This window comes from Panthera pardus, unplaced genomic scaffold, assembly GCF_024362965.1.
Source record: "Panthera pardus isolate Hobbes unplaced genomic scaffold, ASM2436296v1 HiC_scaffold_24, whole genome shotgun sequence".
NCBI classification, from domain to species: Eukaryota; Metazoa; Chordata; class Mammalia; order Carnivora; family Felidae; genus Panthera; species Panthera pardus.
The window spans coordinates 15,663,439-15,681,863 of NW_026526810.1; positions in this window are offsets into that span (position 1 = coordinate 15,663,439).

Genomic DNA, 18,425 nt, shown 5'->3' on the forward strand with positions numbered 1-18,425 from the left:
AGAACCATCTATCATAAGGACAGGATAATTTTTCATTATGTGAAATTATGTGATAATCTTTCATTATACATACCACAAAGATTCATACCTCTGTCCCCTTCACACATGTATAAATGACTTCCAGACATGGGAGCAACAAAAATAAAGTGTAAGAAAAGAAAAAAAAATGCACACCTTCCCTGTACACTGCCAAAAGCCCTTTTATGGGCAGTACAGTTTTCTAGTTGAGAACCACTGAAAATGACAAGCAGGGAGGAGTGAAGAAAGACAGATCCAACCAGCAGGTCCAGGTCATATAAGCCTCTTTCCAAGCTATCATATGACTTTCCTCATGGGATCTATTTCTAGGACATATTAAAATAGATTATTCATGTTCAACAATTATCTTGAAGATAAATCCTATTCATTCAGACCCTGGGTTCAAGTTTGTGGTGTTTAATTCTTTTTACATGTTGCTGAACTTAATCTGCTGATACTTTGTTGAGGATTCTTGTGTATGTGTACATCAGGGGTATTTGTCTGTCAGTTTTTTGTACTGTGTTTATCTGGTTTTGATATCAGGACATTAGAGTCTTATAAAATTATTTGGAGACTATTCCTTCCTCTTCTATTTTATGAAAGAACATGTGTAGAACTGGTTTTATTTCTTTTTTAAGTGTTTGGTAGATTTTTTTTTTTGTGAAACCATCAGTACCTAGAGATTTCTTTTTCAGATGGTATGTAACTACACATTCAATTTATTTAATTTGTTGTATGTCTATCAGATTCTTTTTTTCAGTTTGATGAGTTTTGGTACTTTGTAGTTCAAAGTTGGTTCATTTCATCTAAGTTGTCAATTTTATGTGTGTAGTGGTGTTTGTAGTATTCCCTGTTACCTTTTTTCATGTTTATTTATTTTTGAGAGAGAGAGTGAGAGAAAGAGAGAGCAGGGAGGGGCAGAGAGAGAGGGAGACAGGATCTGAAGCAGGCTCCACACTGAGAACAGGGAGCCCAATGCGGGATTTGAATTCACAAACCATGAGATCATGACCTGAGCTGAAGTTGGATGCTTGACTGACTGAGCCACCCAGGTGCCCCCTCCTATTATCCTTTTAATGATCCACTTATCTACTAAGTCCACTGTTGGCTTCCTCACCTATACTGATAACACACACACACACACACACACACACACACACACAGGCCACAGTTATTCTTCCAGAGAGACCCTTTGGTCTTCAATGTACACAAGGGACCCTGGGGAAAGCCAGTAACTCTCTGTCAGCATCTTGTCAAATATTTTGAAAATGTCTCTTTCACCAACTGTTGCCTAAAAGTTAAGGTTTCCTGTGGTCCTGCTGGTCATGTTTTATGTTGCTTTTTCTTCTCACCCTATGTCCTCTGAAAAAACACCATCTACCAGAGCTTGAAGCTGGCATCTATACACTGATGAGTCCCAAATTTATTCCTTTAGTCTAAAATGTCTCCGCTATGGTCTAGAACTGGATATCCAAATGCTTAAAGGACATCTTAACATTATGACTTTGATCTTTAAATTCAGTTTTCTGCATGTTCAGTTGTCTGTATGTTCTTTATTTCACAGTATGTAAAATAACTGTCTACTCAGGATCCCCAGGAAAAAAAAAATAAATGCCATTGATCGGTTCTTCTTTATCTCTTGTATCCAATTAATCACACAGTTCTTGCCTTCTAAATGCCACCATTATACATCTCTCAACATGACACTTCTTTTCCACTGTGCTTTCTCACCTGGATTACTACCATGGATTTCTAATGCATCTTCTCACTTATGTATTTATTCATAAGTTTATTCTCCACACTGAAAGCAGTACATTTTCTGAAATTAAAATCTTCCCCCATTTCAGTTTCCTTGCGCTACTGAAACAAATTACTACAAACTTGGTGCCTTAAAAGAATAGAAGTTTATTCTTCTTTGGCACCTGAAATCTGAAATCAAGGCATGGCCACACTCCTAGGGAAGAAAGCTTCCTTTAGGAAGCTTTAGGAAGCTTCCTTGCCTCTCCCATATTTTGGTGGCTCCTGGCATATTTTGGCTTGTGTCAGAACAATTCCAATCTCCACCTCCATCTTCACACAGATGTTCACATCGCTGCCTCCCCAGTGTGTCTCTGCTGTTCTCCTTTCTCCTATAAATATATCATTCATTACATTGAAGGACTATTCTAAATCCAGGATGATCTCATCTTAAGATATGAACATATTCATATTTGCAAAGTCATTTTTTTTCTATATTAGGTAACATTTACAAGTTTTGGGGATTAGGGAATGGATATCTTTTGGAGGCCTATTTTTTTTTTCAGCCTAGCACAGGGGTCAATAATATGTTAAGAAAGTTGAGAATCCAAGTATTGTACTAGTTTGAGAAGTAGAGAGATAATATACATACTTGGGAAAAAAATTAATGGAAGAAAGAATGTTTGCAAAACTCTTTTCTTCCAGAAAGATGATTTAAATATTGTATAGAATGAGTACCTAGGGATTTACAGGAGCCACATTCCAAGACAATAAAGATGGCAAATGCTGCTGGATAAAGTCCAAATCTAGCATTTCTCTTTACTCCTTGGTGTCTACTACTGGAGAGTCATATTGATCCACAATTGGCTGGTCTCAAGATGAAAGGAGTTCACTGTTTTGTTTTTTTCTTTTAATATTTCTTTGACATCATTTTTTCCTAAGCTTATTTATTAATTTTTAGAGAGAGAGAGCATGCACATGTCGGGAAGGGACAGAGGGAGAGGAAGAGAGAGAATCCCAAGCAGAGTCTGCACTGTCAGTACAGAGACCAATGTGGGGCTCACACTCACAAACCATGAGATCATAACCTGAGCCGAAGTTGGACGTTTAACCGACTGAGCCACCCAGGCACCCCAGGAGTTCACTGTCTTAGTATCATTAGGTCACATTGGCTCTCTTGAGGAGTCCCGTGGGAAATAGCATCAGCCCTCACTTATCCACTGATAAATTAAGATCTTACATTCAGGTACTAACTCTGGAATAAGGAAAGCTCTTCATTTCATAAAGATGGGACCCAATAATCCTCATTGCATTGGAATTCTTAGTTGTTAGAATGACTACTTTCACCTACTCACATTAATTGCCTGGAATTAATATACATAATTACATAATTATATAAAATTATGTAATTTTTATAATTATAGCTTTACATTTCCCCTTCTACTAATGTTCCAGTTAAATAAGTAAATAAGCCCCACTTAACTTTAGATTTTTTATCAAGTTTTTATTTAAATTCCAGTTAGTTAACATACAGTGTAATATTAGTTTCAGGTATAGAATTTAGTGATTCAACACTTACATACAACAGCCAGTGCTCATCTCAACAAATGCACTCCTTAATCCCCATAACCTGTTTAAACCTTCCCCCCCCCCACCTACCCCCCTGTAAACTTCAGTTTTTTTCTCTGTAGTTAAGAGTCAGAGCATGGAATGTTTTCCCATTTCTTCGTGTCATCTTCAATTGATTGGAAGCAAATATAGTGTTAAAAAGTTTATAATACCCAATAGAATCTACACATTTAATGTAATCCTTACCAAAATACCACCAGCATTTTTTCAGACCTAGAAAGAACAATCATAACATTTGTATGAACTACAAAAGAACCCAAACAGCCAAATCAGTCTTGAAAAAGAAACGCAAATCTGGAGGCATCCCAATTCCGGACTTCAAGCTAGTTTACAAAATTGTAGTTACCAAGACAGTATGGTACTGGAATAAAAACAGACAGGTCAATGGAACAGAATAGAAAATCCAGTAATGGACCCACAGCTATATGGTCAACTAATCTTTGACAAAGCAGGAAAGAATATCCAGTGGGAAGAAGACAGTCTGTTCAATAAAAGGTCTTGGGAATACTGGGCATCAGTATGCAAAAGAATGAAACTGGACCACTTTCTTACATCATACAACATGGATGGATTAAATACCTAAATGTGAAACAGGAAACCATCAAAATACTACACGATAATACAGGAAGCAACCTCTTTGACCTTGGCCAGAAACTTCTTACCAGATACGTCTCCAGAGGCAAGAAAACAAAAGCAAACATGAACTACTGGGGCATCATCAAGATAAAAATCTGTGCAGTAAAGAAAAGAATCAGCAAAACTAAAAGATAAACTTTGGAATGGGAGAAGAAATTTAGGAATATCTGATAAAGTGTTAGTATCCAAAATGTATAAAGAATTTATCCAACTCAACACCCAAAAAACCCAATAATCCAATTAAAAATGGGCAGAAGCCATGAATAAACCTTATTCCAAAGAAGACAGCCAGGTGGCTAACAGACCCATGAAAAAATGCTCAACAACACTCAGAATCTGGGAAATACAAATCAAAAATACAATGAGATATCACCTCATACCTGTCCAAATGGCTATAATTAACAACGCAAGAAACAACAGGTGTTGCTGAGGATGCAGAGAATGGGGAACCCTCTAATACTGTTGGTGGGAATGCAAACAGGTACAGCCACTGTGGAAAACAGTATGGAGTTTCCTCAAAAAGTTAAAAATAGACATACCCTATGACCCAGCAATTGCACTACTAGGCATTTATTCAAAGGATACCAAAATACTGATTTGAAGGGGACACTTGCATCCTGATGTTTATAGCGACATTATCAACAAGAGCTAAATGATGGAAAGAGCCCAAATGTTCATCGACTAAGGAATGGATAAAGAATATCTGTGTGGTGCACAGCTCAGAGCCTGGAGCTTGCTTTGGATTCTGTGCCCCCCTCTCTCTCCTCCTCACCCCTGCTTGTACTCTGTCTCTCTCTTTCAAAAAATGAATAAACATTTAAAAAATTAAATCTTGCAATTTGCAACTATGTGGATGGAGCTAGTGTGTTAAGTGAAATAAATCAGAGAAAGACAAATACCATACAATTTCATTCATATGTGGAATTTAAGACACAAAACAGAAGAACATAGAAGGAAGAAAAGAAAGAGAAGCAAATTATAAAACACTCTTAACATAGAGAACAAACTGAGGGTTGCTGGAGGTGAGATGAGTGGGGAGATGGACTAAATGGGTGATGGGTGTTAAGGAGGGCACTTGCTGGGATGACCACTGGGTGTTATGTGTAAGTGATGAATCACTTGGTTCTAATCCTGAAACAAATATTACACTATTTGTTAACTAACTAGAATTTAAATATAGACTTAAAACAATAAACAAGCAAATAAGTATATAAACAAATAGTCTATTTCTTGGTTTTCCTCTCTTTTTCTCCCCATGTTCATTTCCAATATAGATTTTATATGCCCTGTCCCCATGGAGTCAGAGCACATAACCCTCTCATTACATCAATGTATTCATTAACCAGGATGCTCTACTGAGCTTCAGTGTCAAAAGGTTTTTTTGGGGGGTTTCATGGTAGGCATGTATACTTAAATCATTGGCCACATGATTGATCTCAGTCTCCAGCGACCCTTCCCACCCTGGATGTCTGGAAACTGAAAATTCCAATCATCTAATCATGTGATTGATCTTTTTGATAACCAGCCCTTATTTTGAATTTATTTATTAGCCCACTGTACTTCATTAGAATACTAAACACACTCCATCACTCAGGAAATTACAAGGGCTTTTGAAGTTATGAACCATAAATCTAGAACAAGGTCTGAATAAATTCTTAATTGTACCATAGTCTCTGACAAGACAATTTGAGCAGTGTATCCTCACTCCCTTCCTGGTACTCTAGTTTCCTCTATTTTATGTCTGCTGCAACCCTTTTTGTATCAAACTCTACACTCCAGGAAAAGCTGAAAAGAGGCTTTACTGCTTAGAAGACAGGGGTCCAGAACCATAATTTTCCCTCCAGGGTATTAAGACCCTGACCATTCATTATGTGGGTGAGTAAAGAATGCCTATAGATACCATTTTTTTTCAATTTATTTAAATTCAAATTAGTTAACAGAGGCACCTGGTGGCTCATTATGTTCAGTGTCCAACTCTTGACTTCAGTTGAGGTCATGATCTCATGGTTTGTGAGCTCAAGCCCCACATAGGGTTCTACACTGACAGCACAGAGCCTGCTTGTGATTCTCTGTCTCCCTCTCTTTCTGCCCCTCCTTCTCTTTCTCAAAATTAAATAAGTAAACTTAAAAATAAATAAATAAATACATACATACATACATACATACATACATACATACATAAATAAATTCAAGTTAGTTATCCTCCAGTGTAGTCTTGGCTTGAGAGAACCCAATGATTCATCTCTTACATATGACCCCAGTGTTCATTCCAAAAAGTGCCCTCCTTAATGCCCATCACCCATTTAACCTATCCTCCCACCCACCTCCCCTCCAGCAACCTTCAATTTGTTCTCTGTATTTAAGTCTCTTACGGTTTGTTTCCCTCTGTGTTTTTATCTTATTTTCCCTTCCCTTCCCCTATGTTCATCTGTTGTGTTTCTTAAATTCCACATATGAGTGAAATCATATGATATTTGTCTTTCTCTGACTGACTTATTTCACTGAGCTGAAATCAAGTTAGACACTTAACTGACTGAACCACCCAGCCACCCATAAAGATTTTATTTTTAAGTAATCTCTACACCCAACATGAGATTCAAACTTACAATCCCAAGATCAAGATTCGCATGCTTTACTGACTGAGCCAGCCAGGCATCCCTAGCCTTTTAATTTTTTTAATAATATTGTTTGAGAGCAAAATGTTTTTACATTAAGTCCAATTTACCACTTTGTTCTTTAAGAGATTGTGCATTTTGATGCCACAGTTAAGACATGTTTTTAGGTGACACCTGGGTGGCTCAGTCGGTTAAGTGTCTGACTTTTGATTTCAGGTCATGTCATGATCTCACAGTTTGTGAGTTCAAGTCCCGCATTGGGCTTTGCATTGACAGTGTGGAGCCCAGTTGAGATTCTCTCTCTCTCTGCCTCTCTCCTCCTTGCATGCTCTCTCTCTCTCTCTCTCTCAAAAAGAAATAATTTTTTAAAAGATAAATGTTTCTTTAGCCTACATTATTTTCCTTGTTTTTTCTTCTAGAAGTGTTAAAATATTAGGTTTAATTTGGTTTACATTTACAATGTAAATGCCATAGTTTATAATTATGAATTTAACTCTAATTTTGTATAACCCAGAAGTAATCAATTGCCATAACTTCTGTCATAAGACTCTTTTTTCAAAACTGAATTGCTTTGCAACTTTGCCAAAATTCAGTTATTCATATATGTGTCATTCTATTTCTGGACTTTCTATTTTGTTCCATGATCTATCTACCTATCTTACATTAATACCACATTGCCTCAACTAATATTATATTATCATAATTCTTATAATGAGATACCATTAGGATTCCATCTTTATTCTTCCCTTTCAAGGTTTTTTTTTTAACTATCCTAGGTTTTGTTTTTGCATTTTAATGGGAATTTTAGAAACAATTTGTTAATTTCTACCAATATATCTGCTATGATTTTAATTGGGATCATGTAGAATCTACCAATAATTTGGGGATAAATTACAAATAATATTGAATCTTCTGACACACAGAGCTGGTATATCTCTACATTACTTAAGTCTTCCTTAATTTCTTCCAGCAATACTTTGTAAATTTTAGTTTTTAGGTCTCTAAAGATTTTTGTCAAATTTTTCACTATTTACTTCATGATTTTTGATCCTATTACAATTTTTTTCACTTCAATTCAATTTTTTCTTTGCTAATCATATATATAAATACAATTGATTTTTTAAATATTGATCTTGTACCCAGCCATCTTAGGTATAATACATAATAGGACTGTGTGTGTGTGTGTGTGTGTGTGTGTGTGTATGTTCGCGCACTGCGCGCGCGCATTTGTACTTCCTCAGCTCTTATCCATTAATGATCCTGTCATTTGAGAATGAGAAAAATATTTTTATGTCTAATCTGTATGTATATTTCTTTTTCTTGCTTTGTTGAACTGGCTAGAATCTCCAGTAGTGATATTAGACATACTTGTGTTGTTCCTAATCCTACAAAAATAATGCAATTTTTCTCTGTTAAGTATCATGCTTTCCTGCACTATTGAGATGATAATTTGGGTTTTTTTTTAACCTTTGTGTTTTTACGTTATTACCATTGTGAATTATAAATTGATTTTCAGATATTAGGCAAAACTTACAAAGATATTTCTCTTAGGAATCCTTCAGTTGATTCTAACAGTTTTATTAGTCAGAAGGACTTTGACTCAAAATCCCACTTGTTTAAAATATATACAAATATTCAGATTATATATTTCAGGAGTGAGGTTTGGGATTTTATGCCATTCAAGAGATTTGTCTGTTAGTACTTTGTGAAATTTATTAATATAAAATTGTTCCTCATACTCTATTTTGCCCTTTTACTACTTTATGAAATTGTAGCGTTCCCTCCTTTGTTCTTGATATTAGTACTTTGTATTTTCTCTCTTTTGATTCTGAGAAATTTAGTTAGAAAATTTTCAATACTGTTGATCTTTTCAAAGAATCAAGGGGTTTTTTTGTTGTTGTTTCATTGATATTCTCAATTTTTTCTCCATTTTCAATGTCTTGATATTTATTATTTCCTTTTTTCTACTTAGATTATAATTTGGTCTTCCTTTTCTGTTCTTTTAAGCTAGAAGATGAGATTAATGATTTGAGACGTTTCTTGTTTATAATATATGCATTTAATCCTATACATTCCCCCCTAAGTACTTGTTCAAAAACATCTCACACATTTTGATGTTTCCTCATTTTGAATTTTTCTTCAAAACTTAGAAGTATGTTATTTAGTTTTTAAATATCTGGGGATATTGCAGAAATCATTAAGTTGTTGATTCCTAATTTAATTCCTTTGTGGTCAGAGAATAACACATTTTGTGTTTCTTGAATCCTTTTAAATACAATGAGGTGGGGTTTTTTTGTTTTGTTTTTGTTTTTGTTTGTGTTTGTGTTTTTTTTTTTTATGGCCCAGGATATGGTCTACCTGCACAGATGTTACATATGTACTCAAAAAGAATGTATATTCTGATGTTATTGGGCTGCATGTCAAATCAGTGTCCATTAGGTCAATTTGGTTTATAGTGTTAAACTGTCTCATACCTTTGCTAATTGTCTGTCTAGTTGTTATAGCAATTATTAAGAGAAATATTGAAATTGCCAACTATAATTGTATTTCTATTTATTGCTCCTTGCAGATCTGTTTTAAAGTCATTTATTTTGAACTCTATACTTAGGCATATGCATGTTTAGTACTAGTATGTCTTCTTGATGAATATTTCCTGTTATATTTATGAAATGATATGGAAATGTTATTTGCTCTAAAATGCACTTTGTCCAATATTGGAATAATCAACACAGTTTTCCTTTACTTAGTGTTATCATAGTATATATTTTCTACCCTTTTACTTTTAACTCATTACTGTCTTTATATTTAAATACATTGTAGGTAAACTGTAGGACAATCTTGCTGCTATGTCAAACTGACAATTTACACATTTTTGGTTTTAATTTTTTTATTCAAGTATAGTTGAAATACAATGTTACATTAGTGTCAAGTGTACAATAGTGATTCGACAACTCTATATGTTATGCTATGCTCATCACAAGTGTAGCTACCATCTGTCACCATACAACATTATTACAATAGCATTGGTTGTATTCCATATGCTGTGCTTCTCATCCATGTGAGTTATTCATTCCATGACTGGAAAGCTGTACCTCCTAATCCCCTTCACTCATTTTTCCCACTCCCACCCTCCCCTCTAACAACCACCAGTTTGGTTTTTGTACTAACTGTGTTTTTCTGCTTTTATGTATTTATTTGTTTACTCACTTTTTTAAAGATTCTGCATATAAGTGGAATCCTATGGTATTTGTCTTTGTCTAACTTATTCACTTAACATAATATCTTCTAGGTCAATCCATGTTGCTGCAAATGGCAAAATCTCATTCTTTTTATGGGAGTATACATTGGAAATATATCTTAAATGTTCTCTAGACAGTCATTTATCAATGGTCACTTAGGTTGCTTTCATATCTTGGCTATTGTAAATAATGCTTCAATAAACATAGGGGCACATATATATTTTTAAATTAGTCAGGGGGATTGAAGGGATTCCTAATTATGGAATTACTGGATTTTATGGTATTTCTGTTACTTATTTATTTAGGAAGCTCCATACTGTTTTGCACAATGGCTGCATTGATTTACATTTCCACCAACAACACATGGGGGTTTCTTCACATCCTTGCCAATGCTTCTTGCTTCTTGTCTTTTTGACACTACACATTCAAATAGGTAAAGGTGATAGCTCATTGTGGTTTTGATTTCCATTTCCCTGATGATTAATGATGTTGAGTATTTTCATATACATGTTGGCCATCTATAGGTCTTCTTTGGAAAATGTCTATTCAGATTATCTGCCCACTTTAATTAGGTTATTTGAGGTTTTTTTTTTTTTATGTATGTGTTGAGTTGTATCAAATCGTTATATACTTGCGATATTAACCCCTTATCAAATATAGCATTTGCAAATATCTCTTCCCATTCAGTAAGCTAACTTTTTGTGCATTTTTTTTAAATTTTGGTGTAGTCCCAATAGTTTATTATTGCTTCTTTTCCCCTTGCCTCAGAAGACATATCCAGAAAAATACTGCTATGACCAATGTCAAAGAGATAACTGCCTATGTTTTCTTCTAAAAGTTTTATGGTTTTAGGCCTAACATTTAGGTTTTATTATGAAATAATCTATAGAAGAGTAGCAAATATGGTACAGAACATTTCTGTATACTCTTTCTTCTGTTTCCATTAAAAGTTAACATTCTTAAGTGTGGCATATTTATCAAAACTAAGAAATTAACAATGATGTAGTACTATTAATAAAGCTACAGACTTTATTTTATTTTTATTTCTTCTAATGTATTTTTTCCATTCCAGAATCTAATCCAGAATACCACATTGCATTAGTCATCATATCTACTTAGTCTCATCCAACCTGTGGTGCTTTCTAATATTGTTCCTTATGAATGTGACACTTTGGAAGGGAACTGGTGAGGCATTTTGAAGAATATCCATCCACTTAGATTTACTTATTTGTCTGATGTTTTCTCATGACAATCTTTGGTTGTGAATTTTTGGAAATGACAACATAGAAGTAATGTGTCCTTTTTACCACATTATATCAGAGTATATATGATATACATGTTAAGTTACTATTTTTTCCCTTTACATTTATAAGAAGAAAATCACAGCGGTGCCTGGATAGCTCAGTTGGTTAAGCCTCCCACTCCTGATCTCAGCTCAGCTGTTGATCTCAGGGTCATGAGTACATGCCCCACATAAGTAGGCTGTGAAGCCTACTTTTAAAAAAAGAAGAAGGAAATCACTAATTCCAGACTGTACTCAAGATGAGAGGAATTAAATTTCCCCACTTACTGGAGGGAGTAACATAAACAAAACAAAACAAAACAAAAAACAAAAGACACCCAACATGTGTGAATATATATTAAAATAACCAGTGTCCTAACTAGAGAAATTGGGCAAGAAAAAAGTTAAAACTCATCCAAACAGAAAATAACAAAGTAAAATTCTCTCTTTTTTCAGATAGCATAATCTTACATACATAGATTGTATGCCTCCACCAAGAAACTGTTAGAACAAATGCAGTAAAGTTGTAAGATACAAAATCAACATATAAAAATTTATTGCATTTTTATACACTGACAATAAATGATGAACTATCTGCAAATGAAATAAGGAAAACAATACTATCAATGATAGTATCAAAAACAATACAAAAATTAGGAATTAAAATTAATCGAGGTGAAAGATGCATACACTAAAGGCATTAATGAAAAAAATGAAGACACACATAAGTGGAAATATATTCTATACTTATATTAATGGATTGGAACAATTAATATTGTTAAAATGTCCATATATCCAAACCATTCATAGATTCAGTGTAATCTCTGTCAAAATCTCAATGCCATTTTTCACATAAATAGAAGAAAATAATAGTAAAATTTATATGGCATCACAAAAGACTACAAATAGCTAAAGCAATCTTGAAAAAGAGACACAAAGCTGGACACATCACATTAAATTTAAGACTATAGTATAAAGCTATAGTAATCAAAACTCCATGGTACTGGCATAAAAGCAGACAAATAGATCAATTAAACAGAATCAAGAACCCAAAAATAATCCAATTCATATGCAGTCAATTAATATTCGACAGGGAAGCCATAAATACTCAGAGGTAGTTTTTTCAATTAATGGTGCTGGGAAAACTGGACATTCACATGTGAAGAAGAGGGAGAGGAAGAAGAAGAAGAAGAAGAAGAAGAAGAAGAAGAAGAAGAAGAAGAAGAAGAAGAAGGAGGAGGAGGAGGAGGAGGAGGAGGAGGAGGAGAAGGTGGCGGAGGCGGGAGGAGGAGGAGCGGGAGGAGGAGGAGGGGAACTTGCCTGGCATCTTATACCACTAACAAAAATTAACTCTTAATATATTAAAGACTTAAGTGTAGGGTCCAAGATGGTGAAGCTGTAGAAGAAAACATAAATAAATAAACTCTTTGACGTTGGTCTTGAACATTATTCTTTTGGATATTACACCAAAGCATAAGAACAAAAGCAAAAATCAGTAAATGGGATGAGATCAAACTAAAAATATGCACAGCAAAATAAAGAAGGGAATATTATCCAGCCATTAAAAAAGAATGGAATTCAGCCATTTGCAATGACATGCAAATGACATGGATGGAGACAGAGAGTATAATGCTGAGCAAAATAAGTCAGAGAAAGACAAATATCTTATGATTTTACTCATATGTGGAATTTAAGAAACAAAACAATTGCTGCTGGAGAGAGAGAGAGAGAGAGAGAGAGAGAGAGAGAGAGAAAGAGAAACCAAGAAATAGACTGATGGTTACCAGAGGGGAGTTGGGTGGGAGGGATGGATAAAATAGGTGATGAAAATTAAGGAGTGCACTTGTATGTATGGAATTGTGAATCACTATATTGTACACCTGAAACTAATATAATACTGTATATTAACTATACTGGAATTTTAAAAAGTTAAAAAAAAACAATAAACACATAACTTCCAGAATGAGGGAAAATGCAAACTATTTATCTGATAGGGTGTTAATATTCAAAACATATGTTAGTCTTACAACTCAATAACAAAATATCAAATAGTATGATTAAAAAATGAGCAAAGGACCCAAATAAACATTTTTCCCAAATAACATATACAGATGGCCAACAGGTACATGTGTATTTAACATCACTAGGCATCAGGAAAATGTAAATAAAAACTTCAATGAAATATCATCACACACGTGTTAGAATGACCATTATCAAGCAGTCAAGATCTAAGTGTTAGCAAGGGTGTGGGGGAAAAAAAAAAAAACAAAAAAACAGTTCTTGTGCACTTTTGGTGGGAATGCAATTTGGAATATCCACAATGGAAAACACTGGATGTTACTCAAAAAACTAAAAATGGAATTAGTAAATAATCTGTTAATCCCACTTCTGGATATGTGTCTGAAGGGAAAGGAATCACTGTCTTGAAAATACATCTGTACCACTGTGTCCATTAGAACATTGTTCACAATAGCCAAGACAAGGGCAAAAATCTAAGTTTTCATCAGTATATGAATGGATAAAGAAAATGTGGTATATGAATATGATCAAATATTATTCAACCATGGAAAATAATGAAATTCTGATATTTATGCCAGCATGGATGAACACTGAGGGCATTATACTAAGTGAAATAACAGAGAAGGATAAGTTCTTCATGAACTCACTTATATGTGGAATGTAAACAAACAAAAAAGCTGAACTCATAGAAACTGAAATTAGAGTGGTGGTTACCAGGGCTGGGAGTAGAGAAAATGAGGGAATGTTGATCAAAGGGTACAAACTTCCCTTTATAAGATAAGTAAATTCTGGGGATCTAGTATATAGCACATGGAATGTAATCTCTATATACTTGAAAGTTGCTTAGAAAGTAGACCTTAAATGTTCTCACCACAGAAAATGTAGTCATGTGCGGTTAAGGATATGTTGACGTTATTGTGTGTATATCATTTTACAATATGTATGTATATGAAATCATCACATTGTACCCCTTAAACTTACACAATGTTATATGTTAATTATATCTCAAAAAAACTGAAAAGATAACCACACTAAGACAGAAAGGTTATTTCAGCCTGTGTCGAATAGCTTGTTATCCTGTTTCTCTTTAAAATTTCACCCAGTGATTTTAGAATTTTTCTTGAATCTTGCCTGCAGAACTGTTTATTGTGATGGCCTAATGGTGATTTTTTTGTTGTCCCTGATCCTTATACATCCACTAATTAGAATTCTTCTGTGAGTTAAGATTTGTCCTTTATTTTTCATTTATTTATTCAATCATGTTTTTATATCAGTATGGACTCATGAACACCTATTTTGTCTCTTGGGTTATAAATTAATACTAGTGTAATATATTTTGCTTTTCAAATTATTCCACATTTGGTTCTTGCCAGCTCTTTTAGTTTGCCTTCAATGTTTTGTGTGTGCATGCATGCATATGTGTATGTGTGTGTGTTTATTTTTTTATTTTTTCATGTTTATTTATTTGTTTTAAAAGACAGAGAGCAAGAGGGGGAGAGACAGAGAGGGAGGGAGAGAGAAAATTCCAGGCAGGCTCAGTGCTGTCAGCACGGAGCCCTATGCGAGGCTTGATCCCAAGAACCATGAGATCATGACCTGAGCCAAAATCAAGAATCGAATGCTTAACCGACTGAGCCACCCAGGCTCCCCTATTTTTAAAAACTTGACACTACTTTTCCTTTTCTATTGAAGAATAATTTACATAAAATATTCCACTAGTCTCAGGTATGCAACATAGTGATTCAGTATTTATGTACATTATGAATAGTCACCACAATAAATCTATCTACCATTTCTCACCATACAAAGTTGTTATAATATTACTTTCTTTTTTCTTTTTTTTCAATTTTTTATTTAAATTCCAGTTAGTTAACATACAATTAATATTAGTTTCTGGTGTAGAAATTAGTGATTCATCATTTACAAATATGTCAAAATGCTCTATAACCACAGTTAAGCATTCCGTTTCTTCAATAAATACTCCTTTGATTTCCATAAGTTTTTGGTTAAATTCTAAAATTTTGAAAATGTTAATTCTCACAGGTTTTTTTTTTTTTTTTACCAGTTTTAATGGTTGTTTCAGTGGAAGACATAATACTCCAGCTCCCTACTCTGCAAATTCAATGAAATCACTTCCATCAGTCAGCTTTTGTATGCCTGAAAAAGTCTTTGTTTTACTTATTTTTGAAAGCTTTCCCCCTCCCTGTTTGTACAAAATTCTATGTTAATAGGTTTTTCTTTGTTTAGTGCTTTAAAGGTTTTGCTACACTGTTGGAAACAGTGTATATGCTGTCATTCTTATCTTTTTCCTATTTATGTAATGTCTTTTTCTTTGCTATTAAATTTTCTCTTTGTCCATTGGGTTTGGGTGTTTTGATTATGAGGTACATTAATGTAGTATTCTTTTAAGTTTCTTGTTCTTGGGTTTCTTAAGCTTCTTGGGATTGACACTTTGAAAATTTTTCACCATTACATTTTCAGTTTTTTGGGGAACACAATGTGTATTTACAATATATCATTATGCTGCTTGAAATTCTCTCACAGCCCACAGATTTTATTTTATTTTTGAGAGAGAGAGGGTGTGAGTGGGGGAGAAGGGCAGAGGGAGACGAGAGAGAATCTTTTCTTTACAAATTTTTAAATATTTATTTATTTTTGAGAGGCAGAGACAGAGCATGAGCATGAGCATGAGCAGGGGAGGGGTAGAGAGAGAACGAGACAGAATCCAAAGCAAGATCCAGGCTCGGAGCTATTGGCACAGAGCCCAACACAGGCCTCAAACCCTAAACTATGAAATCATTACCTGAGCCAAAGTTGGATGCTTAACCGACTGAGCCACCCAGGTGCCCTGAGAGAAAGAGTCTTAAGCAGACTCCATTCTTAGCATGGAGCCCAACACAGAACTCAATCCCACGACCCTGGGATCATGATTTGAGCTGAAGTAAAGAATCAGGCACTCAAGTGACTGAGCCACGCAGGCTCCCTGCCTACTGATTTTTTTTTTTTAATCTCTTTTCTCTATGGTCAATTCTGTTACATTTTCCTCTTTCTTTGCATGTCTGGTATTGAGTGATAGACATTTTGAATGTTATCTTCTCAGAACCACTGTTCAATCTCTATATTCTTGATTAGATATTCTGGAATTTAGTCAAGTTACTTAGATGTTTAAGACTTGTTAGGATGGGTCAGATCAGCGCTCTTTGAAAGCTAATTATTCTCTGCAACTGAAGAAAACCCTCTTGTGTATTCTGCCAAATGCTCCATGAATTATCAGTTTTTCCAGTATAATTGGTAAGAAGAAACATTATTCTTGGAGTTGGTGGACAGCATGGTGGGCATCTATAATGGACCTTCAACCAGGTGTAAATCAAGCCTGAAATGATTGGCTACCACCTGGGTGAATTCTCCATCACCTAAGAAAGTCCTGAAGCAAGTCGCATCCAGCCACCCACTCCTGGTTAATCCCCTTCAAGTAGCCTGAAAGAAATGTTTATAACAAATCACTGTGAAGTATGAGGTTTTCTGAGGGTTTTGGACTCCTGTGATTAGATTGTACTCACTGGATAATTGAGGATAACCTCCCATCTCAAGTTCTCGAGTTAAGATGGAGGAGAAGTAAGGGGACACTGGGTTTTCCTCCTCCTTCAAACACAGCTGTATTGAAGTCAGATTACGTAGAACACCCAAGAAATCGATCTATTGAGTGGCAGAAGGATCTCTACAGTTGGAGGGAGACAGTCTAGATGTGAGGTGCCTAGATGTGAATTGGAAGAGAGAAAAACAGCAGTGCAGTGGAAGGGAGGAAACCCTTTTCATGGAGAGACAAAAGGGAGAGAAAGAGAGAGGGGTTGAGCTAGTGTGGCATGGAGCTAGCACAAGAAGAAAACCTCTCTGGACCATGGACTGGGAATTGAGAAGTACTGAGTGTCCCAGTTCTTTTTCTGCAAACAAACTCTGGTGCTCAAGCTCTGAGGTTTTGGAAGTACATGATTTTTTCCAGGGCATAGCTGTGGCAGGCAATCCTGGGGAGAAGGGAGCTGACCCCAGAGCACATAGTGTGGTGTAGAAATTCCCGGGGTGCACTGGGAGAGAACATTCCCCTTTCTGGAGTACTGTTGGAGGAGAGTTTATTGCCTCCCCAAGGTCAAAAGACCCCTGCAGGTGCCAGCCAGTGGCCTTTCATCAAAAGAGGAGAAGCTTTACTCAGGAAGAGAGGAGCAGATCCATGATGTGCCAGGTCTTTTAAGACTTCGGGTTTTGAATCCCAGCTGTGCCTCAAAGAAAAATGCAGGAGCATTGTGTTACAGGGCAAGCAGACTGTCTTCACTATTCTGTAAAGGCTTCTTGAACAGTAGGGGTTGATATCCACAGAATGGGGAAAAGAGATAGGGATGACACCATTTTTGCCCCAAAACCAACACTTTGGGACTTCAGAGAGCAACACAGATGCCCCCAGTGGAGGCAGGACCCACTTACCCCAATCCCTACATCTCCTTGCCTGGGAACTGCTTATTGCCTGGGGCAAGACTGACTTTGAGCCATTGCACCCAACCTCTTTTTTTTTTAATGTTTATTTATTTTTGAGAGAGACAGAGACAGACAGAGACAGAGACAGAGCACAAGTAGGGGAGGGGAAGAGAGAGAGGGAAACACAGACCCTGAAGCAGTCTCCAGGCTCTGAACTGTCAACACAGAGCTGATGTGGGGCTTAAACACGTGAACTGTGAGATTATGACCTTAGCTGACGTCAGATGCTTAAACTGACTGAGACACCCAGGTGCTTCAACCCAGCCTCTTCTCCAGACTGGTATAGCCAGCACCCCCAGGCACCAACAGACAACTTTTTTCCTTTTTTTCTCTTTTTTTTTTTCTTTTGGAAACAGGCTCATAGCCTTATAGTTTTTGATTCTCTGTTTTTTTGTTATTGTTTTGTTATTTGTTATTGCTATTGTTCCCTTTCTTTTTCTCTCTTCTTGGGATATTTCTCCTCACTCACTTTTTTCCCCCAGGGTTACTTCAAAAAACAAATTGGGGCACCTGGGTGGCTCAGTTGGTTGAGTCTGACTTTGGCTCAGGTAATGATCTCATGGTTTGTGGGTGTGAGCCCCGCGTTGGGCTCTGTGCTGAAAGCTTGGAGCCTGGAACCTGCTTTAGATTCTGTGTCTCCCTCTCTCTCTCTGTCCCTCTCCTGCTCCTGCTCTCTGTCTCTCTCTCTCTCTCTCTCTCTCTCTCTCTCTCTCTCTCTCAAAA